This window comes from Schistocerca serialis, chromosome 4, assembly GCF_023864345.2.
Source record: "Schistocerca serialis cubense isolate TAMUIC-IGC-003099 chromosome 4, iqSchSeri2.2, whole genome shotgun sequence".
NCBI lineage: Eukaryota > Metazoa > Arthropoda > Insecta > Orthoptera > Acrididae > Schistocerca > Schistocerca serialis.
In genome coordinates this window covers 415,965,762-415,975,540 of record NC_064641.1, presented here as the reverse complement: position 1 = coordinate 415,975,540, position 9,779 = coordinate 415,965,762, and positions in this window count along the sequence as shown.

Below are 9,779 nucleotides of genomic sequence, written 5' to 3'. Positions count from 1 at the left end.
GTCGGCAAATTGGATCCGTAACTTCGGGATAAGGATTGGCTCTGAGGATCGGGGCGTGTCGGGCTTGGTCGGGAAGTGGGTCAGCGCTAACGTGCCGGGCCTGGGCGAGGTGAGTGCCGTAGGGGTGCCGGTAAGTGCGGGCGTTTAGCGCGGGCGTGGTCTGCTCTCGCCGTTGGTCGGCCTCGTGCTGGCCGGCGGTGCAGGATGCGCGCGCCTGCGCGGCGTTCGCGCCCCGGTGCTTCAACCTGCGTGCAGGATCCGAGCTCGGTCCCGTGCCTTGGCCTCCCACGGATCTTCCTTGCTGCGAGGCCGCGTCCGCCTTAGCGTGCTCCTCCGGGGGCGCGCGGGTGCGCGGATTCTCTTCGGCCGCCATTCAACGATCAACTCAGAACTGGCACGGACTGGGGGAATCCGACTGTCTAATTAAAACAAAGCATTGCGATGGCCCTAGCGGGTGTTGACGCAATGTGATTTCTGCCCAGTGCTCTGAATGTCAACGTGAAGAAATTCAAGCAAGCGCGGGTAAATGGCGGGAGTAACTATGACTCTCCAAATGCTCACATGATGCGTCATATACGGATCCTCTCGGTCCACTCCTTAGCATCCTAGTGGTGTTGAGTGGGCGATGGTTCGCTTAGCCTCTCGGTGGGAAATCCTAGCTCTGGCCTTCACGTGGCGGGGGTCGTGAGAGGTTCTGAGGAAGGTTATGCCTTGGCATAAGTCTCCCAAAGTTCCTCGACCGACAGAGCAGGGTGTGTTTAGGGTACGGGGGTTGCCTCCCCTCGTGCCTTTGCTCCAGCTGGCCCTACAACAAGAAGTAAACGTGGTACCAGGCCTCCCACTGGAGCGCCTGTGCCAGCTGATGAGCCGCCCAGCCAGCCAACCGATGCGGGTCGAGCGCCGCTCCCCATAGTCTGCCCCGATTGCTCGCGGTCTTTTTCCACCAAGACCGGGCTCGGTGTTCATCGGCGCCATGCTCATCCATCTGCAGTCAACGCGGAGATACAGACGGGGAGGAAGAAGGCCAGGTGGTCTGAAGAAGAACTCTTGCGTTTGGCCCATGCCGAAGCAACCCTGACCATCCACGGTTGCAAGTTCTTTAACCAGGAACTCGCCAAGGCCTTTCCTGCTCGAACGCTGGAGTCCATCAAGTGCCAGCGTAGGACGAAGTCCTATCGGGACATGGTGGCAAGGTTTGTCGCCGAGCTCCCCAGTAGTGCTCATGGTTCTCATGACGCTGCGGCTGAGCCTGGTGACGGATCCCCTGTACCACACGTTCCACCTCAGGGGGATAGCGTTGACCTTGCCATCTGGTCCTTTGTTTCTGAACTCCCTCCATCGGGCCGCCGATTTCGCTCTCTTGACGCTCTTCTGGCTTTTGGTCCTACCACTAGCCGGGACACTATCCGAGCAATGTTGCTACCTGCTTTGGATGAGTTAGGGAGCATGGAACCAGCTGTCCATCAAGCTGCAAACATACGGATTCAACAGCCTCCAGAGCGGAAGCGTGCTCGACGAAGGTGGGAATATGCAGTGGTCCAGCGTGCCTTCAAGAAAAATCCGGCACGTTGTATCAACGGGCTCCTGGAGGGCACTCTTCTGCATCAGCCCCCGTCCATCCCGGGGCTGATTGAGTATTGGACAGACCTCTTTGCCCCACCTCGTGTCAGGTCTCGGCCTCCCCGGGGTGAGGGCCTGTCCGACAGGCTGTTGCCGTTCTCAAAGATGGTACCCTTCCACAAACTATGGGCTCCCATCACTGCGGAAGAAGCGGCTACTGCCCTACCACCTCGAAGCTCCGCTGCAGGCCCAGATGGTCTTACACCGGCCCAATTACGTCGCCTTCCCCGGGAGGTTTTACTTAAAATCCTGAATATCCTTCTCCTTTCCCGTTCCCTTCCATCCCGTCTCCTTCAGGCCAGGACCACCCTGCTCCCCAAGAGGACCGCCGCAGCATCCCCTGCTGACTTCCGTCCGATTACAGTGTGCTCGGTGCTAACCAGAGCCTTCCACAAGGTTCTGGTTGGCCGCCTTATGCGCTTCTGTACTTTGGATGGTCGTCAGCGGGCTTTCATCCCTCAGGATGGGATGCTTCATAACACCTTTATCCTGGATCTGGCGATGACTCAGGCGCGGAGGGCCGCCGGTTCGCTGTACTTGGCGTCCCTGGATGTGTCAAAGGCCTTCGACTCGCTTGCCCATGGGGCCCTTGGCCCTGTGCTGAGGGCCCATGGCCTGCCGGTCGAGTTCGTTGACTACATCCAGGGGTGCTATGGGGCGGGATCGACGGTTATCTGCGCTGGTGGGAAGTCGTCCGATCTGGTGCGGCCTTCGAGGGGTGTTCGGCAGGGTGACCCTCTGTCCCCCATCCTTTTTAACATGGCAGTAGACATCCTCTTATCCCGTCTCCCTGAGCATGTTGGGGCACGCATTCTCGGACGGCGAGTAAATGCTGCTGCATTCGCCGACGACCTCCTGCTGTTCGCCGAGACTCGTGATGGATTGCAGGAACTTCTTACCATCGCCACGTCGGCCTTGGGTGACCTCGGCCTTGAGGTCAACCCACGAAAGTGCTTCTCTCTCGCCCTGGTGTCATCAGGCCGGGAGAAGAAGACCAAGGTCGACGAGACAGTCATCTTTCGTGCTGGTGTCCAGAACATTCCAGCACTGGCGATGGAAGATACATTTAAGTATTTGGGACTGCAATTCACCACCGGCGGACGAAGTTTGTTCCATCCTCGGCGGGAGGTCTAGAAGCAGCTTGACATCATTAAGCGTGCTCCACTAAAGCCTCAGCAGAGACTGTATTCCCTTCGGTCCGTAATCCTCCCGGGTATTTACCATGGTCTGGCCTTGGGGAGAACTCGTCTGGGGGCCCTCACATCCCTGGATGTCTGTGTGCGGGCAGCTGTTCGAACTTGGCTGCGTCTCCCAGCGGATACACCTGTTGGATACTTCCATGCCCCAATAACTCATGGGGGCCTGGGGGTTCCATCAGCCCGCTGGCTTGGTCCACTTCTTCGAAGGAGGAGGCTGGCGAAGATACAGGGTTTAGGTGTGGCTGTGGACGATTCTTCCCAGGACTTGCTGCGACGTGAAATCTGCCAACTGGACAACGCCTTGCAATGGCGTGGGGACGTGATTAAGTCCAGTTACCAACTGGGCCGGTGTTGGGCCGAGCGCCTCCACTCCTCAGTCGATGGCTCTGCATTACGTAAGTCTGCCCAAACACCCGGGCAGCACTGCTGGGTATCCACCACCCGGCAGTTCGTCACAGGCCGTGATTTTATCTCCTGTCTACGTGCCAGGATTAATGCCTTGCCCACCAAGGCACGACTCCTGCGTGGCAGGGAGGGTGACACCAGGTGTCGTGGTGGCTGCAACGCGACGGAGACGGCTAACCACGTTATCCAGCAATGTTGGAGGAGCGATGGGGCTCGCATTGCCAGACACGACGCAGTGGCGTCTTATCTGGCGCGAGGCCTACGCCAAAGGGGCTTCAGTGTTTTGGAGGAGCCTCACCTTCGTACAACTGAAGGATTAAGAAAGCCGGATATCGTGGCAGCCCGTGAAGGAGCGGCAGTCATCATCGACGCACAGGTGGTCGGTGACACCCTCGACCTCGATCGATGTCATCGTGAAAAGATTGCGGCCTATGACAGGCAGGCTGTCCATGAGGAGGTGCGCAAGCTCTTCCCGGCGGCCCAGGACATCACCACCACGTCGGCGACCATCAACTGGCGTGGGGTCTGGTCCCCAGCTTCTGCCAGAGCACTGCAGGAGGTGGGCGTGGTAAAGGGCCACCTCTCAACCATAGCCACACGAGTTCTTCTGGGCAGCATTATGGCGGCGCGGCGTTTCGACACCATGACTGCGCCTCGCCACCGCACGATGCCCCGCACCGGCGTTGGTTAGGGTGTGTTCAACCCCTTAGCTGCTGCCTGGCTCTCTCAGGCATAATCCCCATCTTTGTCCTAGTTAGTGTGTATACATAAGTGTGTTTTCTTTTTATATATATTTATAGTGTAACACCTTGTACACCCACTGTAAGGGTTTTTCACTTTTGTATTATTCACTGCTTGTGAATAAAGACGGCTATGATAGCCAAATGCCTCGTCATCTAATTAGTGACGCGCATGAATGGATTAACGAGATTCCCGCTGTCCCTATCTACTGGCTGTCCCTATCTAAGATGGCCACGGTCGATTCCTACATCTTCCGTTCTTCAATCTTGAAACGGCATTTCGCGTGTGTTATTTGCTACATGGCTGCTTAACGTGTGTTTTTCGTTGTCGTCTCGTGTGTGTTCGCGCGTGTGCGTGAATTCGTGCGGGTGGGTTTCGTTAACGCACGTTTTGGAGTGTGTATAGCTGACATCGGGCTTCATAACCTAACTGTGTTCAATCTTGAAACGGCATTTCGCGTGTATTATTTGCTGCATGGCAGCTTAACGTGTGTTTTTCGTTGTCGTCTCGTGTGTGTTCGCGCGTGTGCGTGGATTCGTGCGGGTGGATTTCGTTAACGCACGTTTTGGAGTGTGTATAACTGACATCGGACTTCATAACCTAACTGTGTTGTGCTCAGTTACTGTAAGCTTCATTAAACAGCAAGTATCTTTTTTAAGATTATACAAAGAAGTTGTTGAAACAATATTATAATAGTGTGGTAAATATAGTGTATCTCTCAGGACGTGCTGTCAAAGAATCTGTAGATCGTAGTTCGATCTGCGTACCGAAACTGGTAGGCGACTGTGGTTCGATCTGTGTACCACGACAGTGGTTCGATCTGTGTACCACGGCAGTTGGTACTACTGCCAAAAACAATATCAGTTGGCAAAGAAACTGCTACACTTCCAGCTCTATCACACTCTTTGTAAGAGTGGGATTTGACGCTGGACAAGTAGGAGGGATCGTTGCACCCATTTCTCGTGGTCAGCGAGATATTGAGTGTGCATACAGTGCGTCTGCCAAATACTGCTTGCAGAATCGTGCCTTCTCGCCGCAGGAGAGCTGTAAACTGTGGAAAACGTAAGTGCTTGCTTATGCTGATTCTTTTGTAACTGTTCAGTTAAATGTTTTAACTATGGCTTCTGTTGCCGACGAGGAAGCAAATATACGTAGAGATACTAGTGCAAGTATGAAAATGAGCACAGTAGAAGACTATTATACCGACATCTTGGAGTTTATTGATGAGTGCATGACCCCAACTAAGAAAATAACCATAAATGTGATGAGTGAGTTGCGAAACAAGCTTTCAATGTGGGCATTGTTCCAATCTAGACTTGTTGGTAGGAATGAGGAGCTTACAAAGCAGAATGAATGGCTTCGTGACACTCTTGTAGAAAAAAGTGATGGGATTTCAAAAGAAATAAAAACTATCAAGGAGGAAATACCGAAGGTGCCTGTACCTTCTTTTGCAGAAATTGCAGCAAGACCAAGTGCTAAGGCTAAAATAGCGTCGGCCCAAGCGAAAACAAACAATACTTTATTTATTAAATCAAAAGATGAAGGAGATGCAAAAACTACAAAAAAGAGATTCACAAGTCTGCTTGATCCAAGGAAGGAACAAATTAAAATCAAAAATATGCGTGCAATTAACAGTGTGCTGATTGTGGAAACCGAAACAGCTGCGGATATTGAGAAAATTGTTTCAAACAGCAAAATTTCAGAAAGCTTGAAGTGTGAGGCCCCAAGGAAGAAACGACCTCTCGTCATTATATATGACGTACCAAGTGACATGGATGGTCAAGAACTACAAGAAACAATTTGGCAACAAAATCTTTCAGACAAAATGACCAAGCAAGAATTAAGTGAGGAAATGCGGCACTGTTTTAAAACCGGCCCCAGAGGGAAAACAGAAGTAAACCATGTCTTTGAAGTGAGTGCACGTGTGAGGAAAACGCTGATTGAAGGGAAACGTGTGTATGTTGATTTTAGATCACTATCAGTAAGAGATTACTTTGCATTTAAGTGCTTTAAGTGTCAAAATTTTGGTCATAAAAGTGCTAAGTGTACTGCAAAGGCTTCGGTTTGTTCACACTGTGGCGAGGAAAACCACCAGAAGAAAACTTGTCCAAATCTTAGCAAGCCAGCAAAGTGCATCCCCTGCTCCTCAAGAGGGAAATTATGTAATTCACCAGGTCCACAATGTCCGACTTATCAGCTTTACTTACAGAGAGCAATTCAGAGTATAGATTATGGCCAGTAAATTGTCACCATACAGTAAGGTGTTCATACCTCTTAGTGAATTAAATTTAACAAATAAGTATCAACAAATAGCTGATAATAATTTGAGGAGTAAGAAACGTAAGCCTCCTTCAACGAGGCTACGGAACTGGCGCAGGGCGATGGAGTGGAGGAACATGCTACGTAATAAGAGACAAACTTTTGATACCATGCAACAACAAAGTTCCTCAGGCACAAATATAATAGGGAATACTAGAGGTTTTAAGCAACGAGAAAATGTAAATGTAGCCACAGAAGCAAAAGATTCAAAAATCATAGATAGTACGGAGACATGTGTATCCTTGGTGTCACGGGAGACTGAACTTTCACTTCACCTACAGGACAGTGTTGTTATCTCCGGTGCATCCAGTGAGTCCCCTCCTTCTCAACAGGAGAATGAATCTTCTCTTCCCTTACAGGACAGTGTTGCTACCTTTAGTGTATCCAGTGAGTCTCCTCCTTCTCAACAGGAAAATGAATCTTCTCTTCCCTTACAGGACAGTGTTGTTACCTCCAGCGTATCCAGCGAGTCTCCTCCTTTTCAACAGGAGAAACCAATTAGCCACACCCTATTAAATGGGAAAAGTAGTAGTGATATAGGTTCAGGGAATCGAGGAATTCTCTCAAAGATTAAATCTAAGCTGAAAGGGAAAAGTAGAAATGACAATGGAAGTTGTGATAAGCCCCTAATGAAGTCAATCAGCACTCAGACCACTCCTGCAGAGAGTGAAAGTACTCAGATGTCGTCCAGTGATAAGGATAGTGATAAGAATAAGGATAGTGACAAGGATAGCGATACAAAACAAATAGACCCTTATCTAATATATTCAGATCTGGAAGAGAATTATAGGCTCTCTAGGTTGGAAGATATGAGTGTTCTTGTTGTGGCCCTTAGACATATTATTAGAGAAGGACATCCAAAAGGGAAGACCATTGGTTTTCCATATCCAGGAACTGCGGATAGATTGTTTCTGCGATGTAATAACTTACCTACAGATATGGAAGAACTAAGCGAGTTACTTAATCGTGCATATACTCGACGTAGCGAAAAATTTAATAAAGAAGATCTTTACAGAGAGTTTGTAGAATGTTATGGAAGAACCGTTTATGAGTATGACAAGACTGGAGTTAAGTTCTACAACCATATTCGACAACCTTAATGTCAAATAGGAATTCTGGGATAAGAGTTGCTCAGATTAATGCAATGCGTAGTATCACAGTCATGTCCGAGATCTGGAAGGTTGCAGAGGATCGAAGTTTGGATGTTTTATGCATTCAAGAACCGTATACCAAAAATGGTAAGCTTGTTCATAGTCCAGTTAGTGCTAGGGCAATCATGTGTGGAGAAAATCCTATGACGGTTACTGTGGTATTAAAAAGGGAGATTTTGCTTACAGCAATCTCTCAGGTAAATGACGAGCATTCCATCACGGTGGAGTTAACATCACCCGAGGGAGTATTCTTACTTACAAATTCGTATTTTCAGTATGCACATGAGATACAACCATACATAGATAGATTGAAAAGAGCCAAAGAGGTTGGAGGGAATAGATTCCATATCTTCACAATAGATGCCAATGCGAAATCGATACTTTGGAATAGCATAGAGACTGATGAGAGAGGAGTGGAATTGCAGGATGCAATTGGGGAACTCAATTTAATAGTGATGAATAGACCTGGCTTCCCATATACATATCAAAATAGAGCAGGCGCGAAATCGAATATAGATGTGACGTTGGCTAGTGAAAGTGTTTTAAGTAGGATACAAGGCTGGCAGGTGTTGAATAGGGTAACGGTAAGCGATCACAATATGATTACATTCCAAATTACAAGGACATCTGACATGAATAGAAATGAAGATTTTTCTGGAACCATTTTTGATTTTAAGAGAGCTGATTGGGAAGGTATGAGGCAAGAGTTACAGCTACAAGTACCAGTAGGAAATGGCTTTGATATTGATGAGGCGGCTGAAAAGATACAGAACCAAATTCAAAATCTCATGAATTCCTTCATACCTAGACGATCCTATTTTCGTCAGTCAAGGGTCCCTTGGAGCTCCTCATTGACAGAATTGAGAAGATGTGTACGACGTGCTCGAAGAGCATATCAAAGGGCACTGGGTGATAGAGAGAGACAAAGAAGGCTGCAAAACTACAGAGAACTGAAAGGAAACTATAAACAAGAACTAATAAATACCAGAATAAAGCACTGGGAAAACTTTGTTAAAAGACAATTTGAAACTAATGTATGGGGACTGCCATATAAGATTATTAGTGAAAAAATTAAGACACCACTTATCATGTCTACGCTCCAGAAGCCGGATGGAACTACAACAATAGGTTGGCGGGACTCAGCTCACTACTTATTGGAAGCTCTGCTACCAAGTGATAATCCAAATTCAGATAATGAATACCAGTCGCTTTTGAGACTAAAAATGGAAGAAGACTATCCAGATGAGGGGGTGGTTATTCCGTTTGCACAGGAGGAGGTGGGCAATGCCATTGATTCCTTGAAGAAAAATAAATCTCCTGGAATAGATAAAATAACTACAGAAACACTACACAACCTTAAAATGCTAATTGTACCGTATTTGACAGCCTTGCTGAATGAGTGTCTCCTGCAAGGAAGGGTACCAAAGGTGTGGAAGGTTGCTGAGGCAATTATTATCAAAAAGGGTGAGGATAGAGATCCGAAACTTGCGAAGAGCTACCGCCCAATATGTCTGCTGAACACTATGGGGAAGGTCCAGGAACGACTCTTATGTGGACGCTTACGCGACCACAGGGAGCTTCTTGGCCTTCACCAGTGCCAGTATGGTTTCCGACCAGGTAAATCTATAGATGACGCAGTCAACCAGGCACTAGGAATGGTCTCCAATACATTGGCGAAATATGTAATCGGCGTGACAATTGATATACAAGGTGCATTTGACAATCTTTTTTGGCCCTCCCTGTTTGCTAGATTACGTGAATTGAGAACCCCCAAGTGTCTGTATTTGAGCTTGCTTGATTATTGTAAAGATCGAACAGTAAAGTGGACCGCGCCAGAACATACAATTACTAGGCATGTTACTAAAGGATGTCCTCAGGGCTCCATTTGTGGTCCTATATTTTGGGACATTTTTACAGAACCCCTCCTAGAGTTGCTGAATAACAGTGAAAATGTAGCCGGCGTAATAGCTTATGCAGATGATTTGTTTGTGATTATAACAGGAGATTCTAGAAATTCTATAGAGACAAGAGCTAACATAATGCTTAATTTAGTAAGTCAGTGGTGTGCTTGTAACAAACTGCAAGTGGCTGCCAACAAAACAAAATACATGTTACTTAAAGGGAAATTATCAGCAGGAAGAGGACCCTCTATAAAACTGCAAGATACTCCAATCAGTCGTGAAGCCATTTGTAGATATCTTGGACTGTATCTAGATGAGGGTTTGAACTTTGGAGCACATATCAAACAAGTTTGTGAGAAGGCTATGAGTCTCATGAATAAGATTTGTACAATAGCGACCTCCAGCTATAAATTACCCCCTAATGCTATCAGAATATATCATGA